At 37.2% G+C, this 12,724-nt stretch overlaps 1 non-coding gene across 1 annotated transcript; it reads left to right on the forward strand.

The window, feature by feature from the left end:
* Positions 1 to 7,497: 7,497 nt before the first annotated feature.
* LOC128572219 (small nucleolar RNA U13) lies at positions 7,498 to 7,601 on the forward strand. Its single transcript, XR_008376123.1, has one exon. It is a non-coding gene; the product is annotated as a small nucleolar RNA U13 (small nucleolar RNA).
* Positions 7,602 to 12,724: the final 5,123 nt, after the last annotated feature.

The following is a 12,724-nucleotide window of genomic DNA, read 5'->3' on the forward strand; positions in this document are numbered from 1 at the left end:
TCAAATACAATATTTAAAATGAAGAGCAAGTAAAGTTAAATCAACAAACTCACCAGTATTTCAACGGGAACTATGGGCCTGCTTTTGGCTAATGAGATGGTCAATGTCCGGTTCCATATTTGTCACTGCTAGTCGTAACAATTAGTCTAGATCTGATTGGAGATTTCAGATGTTTCACTCTGGAAACAGTCTGTTCACAGACATAAGTGCTGTCCAAAGATGGTTGCCATTTTGACTGCACGGTTCCTGAGATTACGATATGTCTCAGAGGGGAGAGATGCATAGAAATCAGGAAGGCTGCTTGACCTGTGTACGTCTTTCAGAACTTCACAATTCTGCAGTTCAGCCACTTCCATTTGGTAAATCGTATCCACGTTTTCAATGTCAATAGAAAATGGGTTACAGAAAAGCTATATGTCCTGTTCATGGAGCTGAAGCTCTTTAAATCTAAGTTGGAACTCCTTTTGCAACTTTTCCAGTGAATCCACACGTGTTTTATTTGGGAATGCAACCAATGGATTTTCTGCTAACAGATTTTGAGTTGTGGGGAGATGGCGGAAATTTTCCTCCTTCACTTATTTGATGAGGAGGCCTAATTTTACTTCAGATGCTTTTACATGTGATTGCATATCACAGATGAGATTCCCCTTTCTTTGAAGTTGCACATTGAAACAGTTGAGTAGCTGTTACATCTGTCAGAAAGGCAAGGTGCCATTTCCATTCTGCATCATTGAACTCTGGTGCTTCTTTGTTTTTTGAAAGCAGAAAAGTTGTAATCTGTGGCATAAGTCATAGAAATATTTCAAAACTCTCCCTCGACTCAGCCAATGGACTTCTGTGTGGTACTGAACATCTTCACAGGCAACATTTAGCTCAGACAGAAATTTCTGAAATTGTCTATGGTTTAGTGCATTACCTTTAATGAAGTTAACACAAGATACCACAGTTTTCATAACAGAGTCACACTTCAGTGATTTACTACACAGCGATTGTTGGTGGATGAGGCAGTGTATTGCTATTAGATGAGAATGGTTATGTTTGTGCATCTCTTGGTTAATGTGAGCAATTACTCCTTTCTTAGACCCCACCATGCTAGGAGCACCATCAGTTGTCACACTGGCTAGTTTTGCCCTGTCCAGCTCCAAACTATTCACAGTTTGGCAAACCTTTTTATAGATTCATAGATAACCTCTCCTATAGTTGTTCCTTTGATGCTTTGCAGTGCAGCAAGCTCTTCTGTGACTTCAAAATAGTCATTTGTCCCATGAATAAAAATTAGAAGTTGTGCAGAATCATGAACATTATTACTTTCATCGAGTGCCAAGGAAAAATAGGAAAGTTTTTTGTGGAGTTTTGCAAATGCTGATGTAAATTGTCTCCCATTTCTTCAATCCTTTGTGTAATTGAGGGTCCTGAAAGACTCACTGTACTAAATAAATTGGCTTTCTCTGGACACATCTCTTTGGCAACAGAAAGGAGGCATTCTTTAACAAATTCTCCCTCTGCGAATGGTCTGCCAATGCATGCTATTAGCTTGGCAACTTGAAAACTTGCTCGCAGTGATGAAGTATTTAGTTGTTTCTGCTTCACAAAAGTATTTTGCTGAGTTGTCAATGTATTTTTCGATTTTAATATTTTATCTTTTCTCACTTCTCCGATCAAACAATCATATTTTTCTTTATGTTGAGTTTGATAGTGTCGACGAAAATTATATTCTTTGAACACAGATACTATATTCTGGCATACCAAACACACAGCTCTTTCCTTGTACTGCATGAAAAAGTAATCATTAAGTCCACTGTTCTTTGAATATCCTACACTCAGAGTTAATTTTTCTTGATATCATTGTTTCCTAGGGATTCCAAAATGCTATTAGTCAAATACCAATATATATATTGGCATATGTATATATATATCACTCCAAAAACAATATACCAGCAATAACTTTGCCCACACAGAGACATGTAGACTACACTGCCCATCAATGCAGTTTGATCAGTGCCCATCAATGCAGCCTTGCCAGTCCACATCATTTCAGCCTCACCAGTGCCCATATGGTGGAACTCTGCTTTTACCTCAGGCTCACACTGGTGCAGTGCAGGAACAGGCATGATTACAGAGCTGGTTCCTCCACTACCTTTCCAGTTCACACTACCCTGTGTGAACCACACTGCGATCTGTGAACTCACACTGGAATCTGATCGCATGGGTGAGAAGACCCATGCGATCAGATTCCACTGCAGGAAAAAAGAAGGCATGTATGCCTTTTTTCTTCCAAATCTAATGTGAGTTCAGCCATACAAGTATATGGCTAAGCCCACCCTGCTCAGAGATCGCAACAGTGTGAACCAGGGCTTATACAGCACACAACATACAACATCATACACAACTCAATAGCAATCAGAATACAAATGCACTTACAGTCAATTAAATTGGGTTTCCTACTCCTCAACTGTCTGCAGAGCCAGAATAAGTTCCCATGGGGCCCTAGGCAGATTACCAGTTTGGGGCCCCCATGCAATAACATTGAGCACTGACCATTTGCATTAACACTGACTGCTGAACATTTGCGATAACACTGACTGCTGACAATTTGCATTAATACTGGGTGCTAACAATTTGCATTAACACTGAGCACTTACAATTATCATTACCACTGAGCACTGACTATTTGCATTACCTTTGAGCTCTGACCATTTGCATTACATTTCAGCACTGACAATTTTCATTAGAACTGGACTCTGACTATTTGCGTTATCACTGTGATGCAACCCCCCCAGAAATCACCCCCAACAAACTAACCAACTTAAAAAAAAGGCTCTCCTAACTTAAAAAAAAAGGCTCTTCTAACTTCAGAAAAAGGTGCCACCTATCTGCAAAAAAAAAAAAAAAAAAGATCTCCTCACTTCAGAAAAAAAAAGGCCCCCTTAACTGCAAAAAAAAAGGCCCTACTAACTGCAAAATAAAAAAAAAAATAGACATCCTAACTTCAAAAAAAAAAAAAATCCTTTTTCTTACCTCAGTCCTTAAGCAGCAGCAGGCTCTGCACAGGCAACCTGGTGACTCCTCTGATTACACCAGAGACTGAGAGGAGGATCAAGAGACAGAGAGAAGGAGGGGAGTCAGAGAGTAGGAGGGGAGTCGGAGAGTGTGGGGCACATTCCACACATGTGCACTGCAGCCTGGGATGAGTCAGCTGCTAAGCAGGACAGGCAGCTGTGACAAAAACACCCAGTGGGCTGGATAAATGTCCTCAGGGGGCAGCATGTGGTCCACAGGCCATAGTTTGAGGACCCCTGATCTAGAATAATGGGAAAAGTAAACAAATGTATATTTTTGTTGATTGACCATTCAGTGAAGTTTTTCACAGTGGCCAGGCCCGATGGTGCTCAGATGCAGAAGTCTTCTATATATGTTACCTTTTGTCAAGTGCACTCTTGTTGGCTTATATCTCTCACATTTTAATAAAGAGGTAGTAGTATAATTTTTACTCACAATGCCATAGTTTTGTGGTTATTTTTTGCCTCTGTGTTTTCCTAATACGTTTATTTAATTCCAGTTAAATCACAAGTCCTATGCTGCATCATCCACTGAGCCACCCATGAACACTCGCTTCTAATGACTCTCTCAAAGGCTGTTAGTCTTCCTAATTGACGATGACCTCAGATGCAAATCTTTCCCAAAGAATGCAGGAAAATGTAAACTAAACACCCCCACCTTCCACACATTGCACCCATAGGTAGGAGAGATAAGAAGCTCAGGGTCAGAGTGAGAGCAGTCCTGTTTGTGTAAGGAATGTCTATCCTATCCCACTGACAGCACCTGGGAAAGTACAGAAACACAACATCAATTAGAAGTAGGAAAGTGCAAGAATCAGAAGTACTTGTTCTGATCGGAGCAAAATTCTCAAAAGCTTGAGAAAACAAAAGCACAAATGATCCTGGATGATTCCTTCCAGAGCATAGAGTTAATGAAGTGACCACCTAAAAGCCAGAGGTAGAAGAGGCGCATAACATATAGTACACCTGCTCCTAACTTCCTGTCTTCCAGGGCTGTAGTCTGGAAGCAGTACCACAGTTGGATAGGGGAAAGATGATATGTGGGTCCATACTAGACAGACAGTGGGCCATTATAGCTCAGAGTTCTGCACTGTCTTCTTACGGACATGTTTATAGTGCATAACATGAATAAGACTCACTCAAAATTATCTTGTTAGCACCATTGTGGTGGCTTGATGTTTTATGAGTTTTCAAAAGAAATAATGTACTGGCAATATAAGACATTGCAGACTTCCCTCTTAGAATTGGGGCCTGACTACAGGACTAAGGGTGACTCAATAGACATTAGTGCCTGAGATCACTAGGGGCCTCTCGTGGAATGAAAGCAGAAGATCCCAAAAGGCCTGAATTTAGACTTAGTGTCATTCTCCCTATAATATTGTTGGCCCAGGGCACTCCTAGGGACCAAAGTAGGACTTAAAGTTTTTCAAGAAGGCACTTAAAAGTGTATAGGCCCTTAAAGTTTAGAACCTGAAGTAGGTCTCCTCTTGTCAGGACCTAAGAGTGGCATTGCTCAAAGCAAAATGGAGAGAGAAAATCTGCAAGTTGAAGAGGTTTTGTATCAGTGAAAAGCAGAAAATTACTAAGACTCAAGACAAAATTAAGACTTTTTTTTTTTTTCTTAATACAAATGCTTTAGATTTGATCAACATTAACTGTGGGTAAATGAAAGAAAATCCAAAAGATTGAACTTTGTTCATATATTCCGAAAATTCTAATATTTGTAGGTCCATAATGATGCTAAGTTTAGATCAGCAAGGATATTTGTAGTTTCAATTCAGACATTTTTAAAGTATTATAAAATTGTAGGGCAGGTGAAGAATTAAGTATCATTAGTGTAATCCTCTTCAAGCATAGCGGAAAACCACTGAAACCTGTGATGATGCTGAGAGTGTGTTTATAAGCCTATTTCCCAGTCCAGCTCACATTGTATTTTATATACCCTCATCAGAAATGAATTAGTTTTAATATGTCAGTATCACATCTTGTGTACTTCAATGCCTATTTTGTCACTCAAATTCCTACATTTTAGGTATGGATTCTTAACACTAAATGTTTTCCTTTTGACATTTGCTCTCAGTAAAAGATCTAAAGTCTATATTTTACATGTGAGTTTGAATTACATCAACATTGCACAGACATTTGCTTGTTCAATTTTGTCTCCATTTGTGGGATGAAAGTGTTTATTTAATGGAACAAGTATTTCGTATATGAGTAAGCAGGGAAACGGTGTATTGGGGAAGGGAACTCCTGTCAGGACTGCTTAAATCACACCACGTGGGCAGGCTAGCCTTCTGTTCCAGGGTTATTTCTAATCACGAATTTACAAAATAGTTAATAAAATGTTCTTAATTGGCATTAACACAGGTTTTCATCTTCCTTCTGTCACAAGACCCTATTAAAATTATAGGAAAAAAATAAAAATATATAAATCCACAGTAATAAAGAAAACAGCAGAAATAGAGGAGAAGCCAAGCTAAAAAGAGATTTCAACAGTATTTTGGAAAATTGAAAGCAGATGGGTGGATGATCACTGGTAGAGCAGGGGTGAGGGATCAGGGCCTTATGTGCCAGTGGAGTAGGGTATAGATGCTAAGGCAGCCAATATGCCCTCAGAAACATATCAGAGCCTGAGGACTTACAGCCAAGTAGAGGTCTGAAGGGAGGCATAGAGATAAAAAGTTGTGGTGGGGCCGATGCTATTACCACTTCAAATGTAGAGACTGTCAGTAGGAAGATTTTTGTCTCCTGGGAAAGAAACCTGGATATTTCTCTCAGAGGAAATTGAATATATCCAGAAAAAATAGATAATTTAATTTTGATATTCAGGAATCTCTAACACAATTTCCTGCTTACTTACTGATCACTTTTAAGCAAAGACCCCATCCATACACTCAGACCCCATCATACCCTCTTTAGATGCATCACTTTAATTAATTAATTTATTTTTTTAATTTCAGGTTAATTTGAGAGTACAAAGAAATAGGTTATAATGTTGCAGTTGTTAGGTAGAGTTCCTCTTATAATTGTGTCCCACCCCCAAGACGTGTGCCATATACCTTAACATTGTGCCCATTAAGTGGTAGCACACCCATTTGCTTCCTCCCTTCTTCCACCTCCATTATTTCTCCTCCTCCCAGCTTGAATTGAGTTTTTCTCTCATGTGAGCCGGAATGTCTACTGGCTTCACATTAGCATTGAATACATTGGATTCTTGCTTCTAAATTCTCGTGATACTTAACTAAAGAGAATGTGTTTCAACTCTGTCGAGGTTAATACAAAAGATGTACAGTCTCCATCTTTTTTAATGGCTGAGTAGTATTCCATGCTAAATATACAGCACACTTCGTTAATCCATTCTTGGGTTGGTTGGCATTTAGATTGCTTCCACATTTTTGCAATTGTAAGTTGAGCTGCAATAAACATTCTAGTACAAATGACCTATTGACAAAATAATTTTTTTCTTTTAGGTAGATGCCTAGTAATGGAATTGGAGGATCAAATGGGAGGTATAATTTGAATTCCTTGAGGATTCCCCATATTTCTTTCCCAAAATGTTGTATTAGTTTGTACCTCCATCAACAGTGTAAAATTGTTCCCTTCTCTCCACATTCATTTCAGCATTTGCAGCTTTGAGACTTTGTGATGTGGGCCATTCTCACTGGAGTCAGGTGATATTTCAGGGTGGTTTTGATTTACATTTCTCTGATAATTAGGAATGATGAGCATTTTTTCAAATGTTTTTTAGTCATTTGTCTGTCTTCCTCTGAGAAGTTTCTATTCATTTCTCTTGCCCAGTGGTAGATGGGATTGTTTGTTCTTTTTTGTTGTTGATTAATTTGAGTTCTCTGTAGGTTCTTGTTATCAACCTTTTGTCAGATTCTTACTCTGCAAATATCTTTTCTCATTCTGAAGGTTGTCTTTTGCTTTAATTGTTGTGTCCTTAGCTGTCCATAAGCTTTCTGGTTTAATTAAGTCCCATTTGTTTATTTTTGTTGTTGTTGCAATTGCCAGTGAGGTTTTCTTCATAACATTTTTCTCCAGTTTGACTTACTTAAGAGTTTTCTCCACACTTTTGTCTAAGATTTTTATCATTTCAAGTCTTAGATTTAAATTCTTGAGTCTGAGACCAGCCTAAGCAAGAATAAGACCCTTATCTCTACTGAGAATAGAACGATTAGCCAGCTGTTGTGGCGGGCACCTGGAGTCCCAGCTACTCGAAAGGCTGATTCAGGAGAATCACTTGAACCCAGGAAGTTGAAGTTGCTGCCAGCTAGGCTGATGCCAGGGCATTCTAGCCTGGGGCAACAGAGTGACAGTCTTTCTCAACAAAAGAGAAACCCCTCAAAACCTAGAAAGAACACAATGATGATAAAATTGCCAAGTATGATGGAAAGCAGGAGGCAGGTGAGATAAGGAATCAAAACTTCCAGGTGAGATCCTTTTGTAGTTCATAAGCCTGATGATTGAGTTTTCATGCGCATGCGTGAGATGCACCGCCCACACATCTTGTTATGACGTCTGTACATTACCGGTCTGACGTGAAAAAAAAATAAAAACTTCCAGGTGATAAAAAAAAAAAAAAAATTCTTTATGCATCTTAAGTCAATTTTTTAGGTGGAGAAAGGTGTGTGTCTAGTTTCAGTATTTTACATGTGGTCATCCAATTCTCGCAGCAGGAAAAGGACCTAAAGGGCATCCAAATGAGGGCAGAGGAGGTCAAACTCTCACTCTTTGCTAATGATATGATCCTATACTTAGAACCCCCCAAAGACTCAACCACAAAACTCCTGAAAGTTTCCTGATCACTCTTGGAAGTGATCAAGAAATACAGCAACATCTCAGGCTATAAAGTCAAGTTCCACAAATCAGTAGCTTTTGTATACCAATAACAACCAAATTGAAAAGCAAATCAAGGTCATGATTCCCTTTACAGTAGCTTCAAAGAAAATGAAATACCTTGGAATGTACCTAACAAAAAAGGTGAAGGATCTCTACAAAGAGAATTGTGAAACTCTCAGAAAATATGCAGCAGAAGACATTAACAAATGGAAGAACATATCATGCACTTGGATGGAAAGAAGCAACATTATTAAAATGTCTATTCTACCTAAAGCAATCTACAGATTCAATCCAATCCCCATTAAAATATCAACATCATGCTTTGAAGAACTCGAAAAAATACTTCTTGTATAGCCAAGGCAATTCTTAGTAAGAAAAACAAAGCAGGAGGTATCACTCTAGCATACTTCAGGTTATATGACAAGTCCGCTGTGACCAAAACAGCATAGTATTGGCACAAAAATAGAGATATAGACATATGGAACAGAAAACCATGAGATGAAATCACTCTCTTATTACCATCTGACCTTTCATAAACCAAACAGATGCATCACTGTTATTGATATTTATCAAGTAACAATGAACTATCTTTGGCCAGCAGAGAAAATTTTTCAACATAAAAAATCAAAGGTATGATAAACAGAAAACATGGAGATAACGAAGGTAATGTGAGAAAGTTATACTCAGTGATATCTGCCTCTAAGAAATTTATGCCATATATATGTGCCAAAATATCAATGTACATGCATGTATATGTGTGTTTATGTGTATATGTATGCACATATGGCAGAGATGTTGGTGAGTCCCTAATCCCTAAAGTTATAATGCTATAAAAATGCAGAGAAATGCAAAATATAGATGGGGAGCATAAGGGAAGTTTGCAGGATTAGGTAAAGTAGCTAGAAATAACTTCACTGAGAAGGGGGGGATTTCATCAAATTTCAGCAAAGATGAATACAGATTAAATAGTGGCCTGAGCACCAGGGAGAATATTGATGACCTGAATGGGAACATCTTAAGTGGTGTGTGGGAGGCAAAAACTTTACTGAACTTAAAATAGAATGCAATTTCAGTGTTGGTTAAGTTCAAGTTTATTTATCCCACTGAATACAACTAGAAAATCGGAAAATAACGCATGGAGTAGCTTTTCTTCTCTAAACTCTGAAAAGTAGGTAGTAGTAGGCAGATAAAGGAAGAATACAAGAAATAGTCTACTGGTGTGAGTCTACTTTTTCTCTTTTCCTTCTTTATCCCTTAGGTTATACTTGATAGAATAATGGGAGTTAATTTAGACAGAGAAAGTTCCAGATGAAACCCTATTAATTCTGACTCAAAGAGTGAGAAATCAGTCTCCTCAGCTCAGATATAGCAGATGAACATCTTCCTTTTTTGTTGTTGTTGTTTGTTTGTTTTGTTTTGTTTCATCTATTCTCTCATATATTGGCTCTTAAGAAATTCTGTGGCAGAAGCAAAAACAATAACAATCGAGTACCCCAGTAATGAAAGCTTTGAGGGAAGGAAAGATCCTTGCAGATCAGAGCACCTGTGGTCCCAAATGGGTACAGCAAACACCATTTGATGGTCACTCTCTTTCTGTCCTCCCAGTGCTTGACACTGGGCAAGGGTACAGGTCTGGGAAGTGCACAGCAAAATGGGGTAAAGAATGGGTCACTTTTCTGGCCAGAAAGATGAAAAAGAGAGCTTCTGCTTCTCTCCCAAAAGTAGCTGGGACAATGCAGAAAGGGAAATTGATGAAAGAGAGTATGTAAAGAGCTTTATAAACTCCCAACACTAATTTCAAATTGACCATGTTACCTGAAAGAGCATGTCACAGACCTTGGGAGCTGAACCATGAGAAAGAACACTGTCAGGCTCCCAGACTGGAAACTGGAATGAACAAACATAGGACACACACTAATAGCACTACAAAAACTGGGAAAATGATACTGACATTTAAACTTGCAAACTGTAAAAGGTAGGTCAATTGCCTGGTAATACAATATCATTATTTTTCATACTATTCAAACATGACACAGAAATTTATAACACACTGTACAAAAAAATCTAAGAATCAATTAAAAAATTACTTGATATGCAAAGCATATTGTAATTATCTGACAATTATCTAAAAAAAAAATTACCTGAAGAAAACTTAAAACTTCTATTTGAAAAAATGCTCTAAGAAGTCAGAGCACAGGAAAACATGGTTAAAGCAAATAGCATACTAAGATATTCCAGTAAGGAAACAGAAGACAGAAAGAAGATACAAATAAAAATTTTAAACTAAAATATGATTATTTCACGGGTAGACTCTCTAGCAAATAAAAGAGAAAATAATGAGTTTATAGATAGAATAACATACATTATGCAACTTAGCAGAGAGAAAAACATTCTTAAAAAACTGAACAAAACTGAAGGAACCATGAAACAATAACATCTAACATTTGTGTAAGTTTCACAAAATGTAGAGAGAAAGGTCAGTGAAGAAAAAACAAATCTAAAAAGTAATAGCTGAAATGATCAAAATCTAGGGAAATACATAAACCTACAAATTCAAGAATCTTAGTGGACTCCCTAGGGAATATTTCAAAATAAATCCACATATAGAAACATCATAATTAATCCGCCTTAAAGAAAAGACATAATCTCAGAAGCACAAGATAAAATTATGCACTACTTTGTGAAAATAATTGCATGAAAGATTATGGTTCCTAATTGGAAGCTACAGAGAGCAGAGACAGTGGGACAATATTTGAAACATAATGAAGGAAAAAGAACTGTCCATCTAGAGCTCTATGCTCATTCAAAATATTCTTCAGGGATAAAGGAAAAATAAATATATTTTAAGGTTAAGGAAATTAATACAATTTTTCTCTGTGGATCTTCCCTAAAATTACTGTCAATGGATGTTCTTCACCCAGAAGGTAAATGATACCAGAAGAAAGATGGAACATCAGGAATAAAGAAAGAGTAAAGTAATGTAACTATCTGTGTAAATGTAACAAATTATTTTTGCTAATTTTCAAAAAATATATTTGGTATAAAAATATATGGATGTCATGGACTGAATGTTTATGACCCTTATAATATCTATATTAAAATCTTAAACCCCAACATGATGGTATTAGAAAGTGAGGCCTTGGGAGGTGATTAGGGCATAAGATTGAGCACTCATTACTAAGATCAGCTCCCTTACAAGAAGAGACGAGTGAGCTAGCACTCTGTCTTCCTGTTATCCACGACATAGTGATTCAAAGAGGTGATGGGCATCTGCAAGCCAAGAATGTCAGTAGGTCTACTGGCATCATGATCTTAGACTTCCCAGTCTCCAGAACTGTAAGAAATACATTTCTGTTATTTAAGCTACCCACTCCATGGTATTTTGTTATAGGAGCCCATACTAACTAAGACAAATGCATAACTTTTTTTTTCTGATGGAATTTTAAAAGCATGTGTAATGTATAAGTGAACTACCACATAAAGGAATCTTTATGGTGTAAGTTTCTATATTCCACTTGAAGTGGTAGGAATTGATCATAAGTAGACATGATAACACTGGATTAAATGATGTAGCTTTGGGGTGAATAGTTAAAGCTGGAATCTTTTAGGGAGCTGAATAACAGAAATTGCCCAAATAGAAAGGCCAAACCTATATGTAAAAATAAAAACGAAGAAAAATCCAAATAAACATAAATTTCAGAATAGAGCAATCTTATTGTGAAATTTAAAACCATCAAAAACAAAATGAAAATTTTTTTTTCAATTTTATTTTTATTGTATCAGTTTCATTTAGGGTTCAAAGAGTAAAGTTATACTTTTGCATTTGTTAGGAAAAATCCTTCTTATAATTGTGTCCCACCCACCAGAGGTGTGTTATACAGAAGAAAGTATCTCTCCCCTGCTCCTCTCTCCTACTCTCTCATTCCCCATCCCCCACCTTGAATTGATTTGAGTTTTTCTGTAATGTGGGTATGTATTAGATCATCCACTATCTTCATCTTAGAATTGAGTACACTGGATTCTTGCTTCCTCATTTTTGTGATACTTTACTAAGAAGAATGTGTTCTAGAGTCTAACCTCAGTAAATTTAAAGGAATAGAAATTATTCCTTGCATCTTCTCGGACCACCATGGAATAAAACTTGAGCTGAGTAACAACAGGAATCTGCATACTCATACAAAAACATAGAAGTTAAAAAACCTTATGCTGAATGATAGAGATGGGTCAGAGATGTGATCAAGAAGGAAACTGCCAAATTTTTGGAACAAAACAACAATGAAGACACGAACTATCAGAACTTCTGGGACACCGCAAAGGCAGTTCTAAGAGGGAAATTTATAGCAATGCAAACCTTCCTCAGGAGAATGGAAAGAGAGGAAGTAAGCAACTTAATGGGACATCTCAAGCAACTGGAAATGGAAGAACACTCCAACCCCAAACCCAGTAGAAGAAAAGAAATAACAAAAATCAGAGCAGAACTAAATGAAATTGAAAAGAAAAGAATAATACAACAGACCAATAAATCAAAAAGCTGGTTTTTTGAAAAGGTCAACAAAATAGATAAACCTTTGGCCAACCTAATGAGGAAAAAAAGTAAAATCACTAATCTCATCAATCAGAAATGACAAAGACGAAATAACAACAGACTCCTCAGAAATCCAAAAAATCCTTAATGAATATTATAAGAAACTTTACTCTCAGAAATATGAAAATCTGAAGGAAATTGACCATTACTTGGAAGTACGTCACCTTCCAAGACTCAACCAGAATCAAGTGGAAATGTTGAACAGGCCCATATCAAGTTGGGAAATAACATCAACCAT

The sequence above is a fragment of the Nycticebus coucang genome, chromosome 19, assembly GCF_027406575.1.
Source record: "Nycticebus coucang isolate mNycCou1 chromosome 19, mNycCou1.pri, whole genome shotgun sequence".
In the NCBI taxonomy this organism is placed as follows: domain Eukaryota; kingdom Metazoa; phylum Chordata; class Mammalia; order Primates; family Lorisidae; genus Nycticebus; species Nycticebus coucang.